The following is a 4,728-nucleotide window of genomic DNA, read 5'->3' as shown; positions in this document are numbered from 1 at the left end:
GGATAGATTACTTTTTTTTTCACCAAGATTTTTTTTTTTGTTTAATCTGTTTATGGGAAATCATAAAATACAAAAACAACACAATAAAATTACACAATCGGCATGGTACATAAAATATACAAAACCTTGCTTTTGAAACATAGTAATACCAAGTTAGATTAGGAAACCTTTGTAGTCTCAAACCAAAGTATCTGATTATTATTGTATTCCTTGTACATGTACACTGGATGAGTAAATGAAGATAAAGTGATGATAAACTCAAAAAAGATTATATCACCCATATTCCAAACGACCGAAGAAGAGGAGTTTCAAAATAGGGAAAAATCTTGAAATTATTAAGCCCAAACACTATGGAAAGGAGAACCATGCTGCCAAACCTAAAGAAATCTAAACCTAATAAACTAAAACAGGGTAAGAATATAAGCAATAAGGGAAAAGATAGAAAGTCTGGAAGGGGTTGGGGAGAATGAGGAACACCACTACGCCCGCCCAGCTACCAGACAATCTGATGCTTAGCAGATGGGAGGCTTTAGCTCAGAAGATTTTTTTAAAGAGCAGCCAAGGGGTCCAAATCTCATTGTGATTATCTGTGTAGATATGCAAATCTGTAAATTTACAATATTTAAAACATGAAGAGTAACTCAGGATGAACTGGTAACAATTTAGCTGTGATTTGTTTAAATCATAAGCCTTCAAACAATAGAAAACTTCAGATGCCTTTATTTAAGACTATAAAAATCAGTCCTTTTATTAAAAAATTACACAAACATAAAACCATACTGTCAAATCCCATAGAGCTCAAAGATTCAGTTCTAATTTGTTTTTAAGAGAAAGTCTTAGCTAACGTTATGTCCCATTCATTCAACTCTTGGCATGAAAACACTTCCGCAGGAGAGAAGAGGTGAGGTGAGATATTGAGGATCTGCTAGAAGTACATATACAAATCATCCGTGTAAGCCAATATTACCAATAATGCTATTTATAATGTAATTTAATATACAACCAGGACAAACTGCAGAAGTATATATTAATAAATATATACAAACAATTATGTTATTCATGCTCATGTGGGGGTGCAAGATGTTAACGCACCAGGTCTACAAGGAAAATATTAAGGATTTTCCTCTTTCTAACTTTTCATTTTTATATGAATAGAGATCATATATATATAGATCAGATTCCCCCCAAAAAAATCTGTAGCAAAGGAGAGGCTAAGCTTTATATCACATGCATTCAACTCTCAATGTGTTTTGTGAAAACACTTCCTAGAACTGATATCTAGGAAAATAAAAATGACCCAATTAATGCAGCACTGTAATTATAATTACATAAATATATAGTGTTTTTTTTTTTTTTTTAGAAAATTTGAGTAGTCACCTGAATTTGATCTGGTATCAGCCTCTTGCTGTTCCTGAGGGCCTGGAGTGTGAGAAGAAGAGGCAGTACAGGAAGCAGACTGGTTCATGTGGTGTCTAAGTCACCAGACCTGGGTCCGAAACTTTGGATTGCTGGTGACTTTGTCTTCTTTTTTCATGCCAGATATGCCAGGATCACTCAGCACTGCTGGGACTTAAAGAACTTCCATGCACATGCTCAGGAGTTATGTTGTCACTGCCTGGCCAGTTATATACAAAGAATTGACACCTGGAAGAAATAAAGAAAGGAGGAAAAGAAAAAAAATGAGTAGATAGGTAAATGTATTCTCTTATACAGGAACAAGGTGAACAATTCAAAAGCTTTTACTATATTGGCAGAGATTTACAGACTTTTTTATATAATATATGCTGCCAGGTACTCTTAAAGTTGAACTATATGTAAAAAATAGAAAAATGCGATCAGACTGGTCCTTTATTGCAGATGAGAAAGGTGACGTCCCTTTTTCAATAATGGACCTATTTGATGGCATTTTTTTATTTTTACATTTAGTTCTGCTTTAACTGTATCTGGCAGCATATGTTTAAAAAAAATCTGTAGAGCTCTGCCAATATAGTAAAAGCTTTAAAATTGTTTTCCTTGCAAAGAGAACATTACTTTGTCTTCAGATGCCTCTACAGCTCTTGGCCCAGCTACATTTCTGACCTGATACACACACAACCCTAGCTTCGCCCTCTGCTCCTCCACTGACCTGCTAATGACTTCCTCCTTCATAACCTCTTCCTATGCACAATTCTAGGACTTCTGTAGGGTCGCCCTTATGCTCTGTAGTGTCCTCGTCCCCACCTTTTAGATTGTAAGCTCTACTAACCACAATCCTCTCCTCCTTCCATTGTTTTGTACTTGTCTATTATGCAGTTATGTCATCTGCAACCCCTATTTATTGTACAGCGCTGCATAATATGTTGCTGCTTTATGAATATAGGTTAATATTATTATTAAATACAATAAATTAATTGCTACTCACTATATACCGTATTTTCCGGCGTATAAGACGACTTTTTAACCCCCAAAAATCTGTTCCAAAGTCGGGGGTCGTCTTATACGCCGGGTACTTACCAATCCCCTGAACGGGGAGAAGATCCCAGCTCGGGTTAGCCAGAGTCAGCCGTCAGAGAGCTTCGGGAAAGCTGTGAGCCATGCGGTATAGATTTTAATGCGTGTTATAGAAGATTGTGATTTATAAATCAGCTACTAGGTGGAGCTGTGTGACTACATAGAAGTGTAGACAATTCTAATATTTAAAGTAAAAATTTTCTTTGTTACTGTTTTTTTTTAAGTGCAACAAACTCTAAATTTTAACTGGAAAAGCTGGGGGTCGTCTTATACGCCCAGTCGTCTTATACACCGGAAAATACGGTACTAATTTGGATTTCAGTTTGCAGGACTGTGATCTAACACAATTCTTCCAGCAGGTGGCAGTGCACGTTTAGAAATGCAGATTACTGTTCTATGACTCCATTCTGATGCATGGTGCTCCAGCTTGATTTTGTAAACAACTGCTTGAGCATCTTAGACCAATAAATCATATATAGGCAGCAGCCAGCCTTGAAATTAAGGAATTCAGACAAAAACATGGAATAGATATCAATTACTAACTTGAAACACTGGCATAATAGTGACTGTTTAAGCTGCATTTTAATTTCTGCAAAATAGGTTATATGCATAATTGATCAAAGCAAGGTTCAGGTGTCCCAACAGTAAATCTGTATGTGTCCTTTACTTCAATGCAGTGCTTGATAGAAGCAGGTAGCATGTTAAGATGTCCAGCAATAACAGCCTCCATACATCCCTTATAACTGGCTCAATTCCAATATTTATACAGTGCAATCATATTACACAGCATACAGTGGACCATTTAAAATGTCACCTACTGCTATGACTACTTGCAATGTATTTACAGATTTATTTTTACTTCAAATTGATTTCTGATGCTATGAAGCAATTGGATCTGAATGTATTCTGAAATAAAATGCATTAGGACTGAATATTACCAATTGCCTGCACCAGGATTGGTTGTGAAGGGATCGGTGTACTGGTACATTTAATTGAAAGTACATGAATATATCTGTAATGTTACTTTGGGGTCTATTTTTACAGAAAAAGCAAAGGAAAACTTCCATGTTGGAGAATCTTCTAGGTCCATGTGTTTCAATGGCAGTAGTTGATTCCCATTCATGTTTTAGTGAATGTCAGATTCACTGCTTTATAAATAGACCGCTTTGTGTTTGGATTACAGTCGGGGACAATGCTGGCTTGTGAAATGAGTTTACTATATGGCTGGCAAGTGCAAGTATGAAGACTGGTAACTATTGTACACATCAGACAGTTTCTTTGTACACAGTGGGTATGTTCATTTTGGCTAGTATGCCAGCCTTTAAAGCGGAACTAAACTACACTTTAAGGAGTCACAGGGTGCCGCCATCTTTTCCTAGATGGTCAGTGAGAGCAAAAATGCCTGGTCAGTGGAATGAAAGAAGGATTGGTGTTCAGTAATAGGAAAGCAAAAGGTTTAGTGTCAGGTCTACCATGCAGCACAGCCCAGTTTACATGAAAATAGATCTGGTCTTTCTCTGCTGCAGTTTAACTTTCACATGCAGGTGTTCTCCTTACCCCTAATCTGTGACTAAACAGTAAAAGGAGAAGCAGCACATCGCTCTATCACTCTGTGCTCACCTCCTATCAGTATGCTCCATGCACTGCAGAACTCCCAAGTGGCTCATAGTGCAGCTTTTCCCTCTTCCACTGTGGTATAAGAAAAGAAACCAATACCAGGCCTAATTCAGGTACTTGCAGTGCTTGGGTTTAAATTATATATTTAATGATGGACTCATGATTAATAATCCTAATATCTGCCTTGCAGTTCATTTTACGCTTATTGTTGGATCATGAAGTGTCTCTGTTCCCCATTGCTCCATCTGATGAAGCACTTATCACCTGTTGAAGTGTCGCCTACTTCTGCCTAATCACTTGGGGAAATATTACACATCATTTTAGAAGAAGCAAATCAAGACCAGCTGTCTGCTGAGGACAGGAGTGTAATTGCATTTTAGCATGTAAAAAGGATGATTATTGTCTGCTGAAGGGCACTGCAACATTTAGCTGCTGTAATAAGACTATGTCCTTTCATTTTGGTGCTAAAATCTGTCGTTTACCCATAATGGATTAAGAAACCGGATACTAATGCTGCTGCAATGTATTTGTGGAATAGATTTGTCAGACCAAGGTCTTGCAGATGTAGCTGGGTTACAGCCAGGACCACCCGTGCAGCTGTCCTGCATGTTACTACATTAC

Source organism: Pyxicephalus adspersus, chromosome 12 (assembly GCF_032062135.1).
Source record: "Pyxicephalus adspersus chromosome 12, UCB_Pads_2.0, whole genome shotgun sequence".
Lineage (NCBI taxonomy): Eukaryota > Metazoa > Chordata > Amphibia > Anura > Pyxicephalidae > Pyxicephalus > Pyxicephalus adspersus.
Note: the sequence above shows the minus strand (reverse complement) of the source record.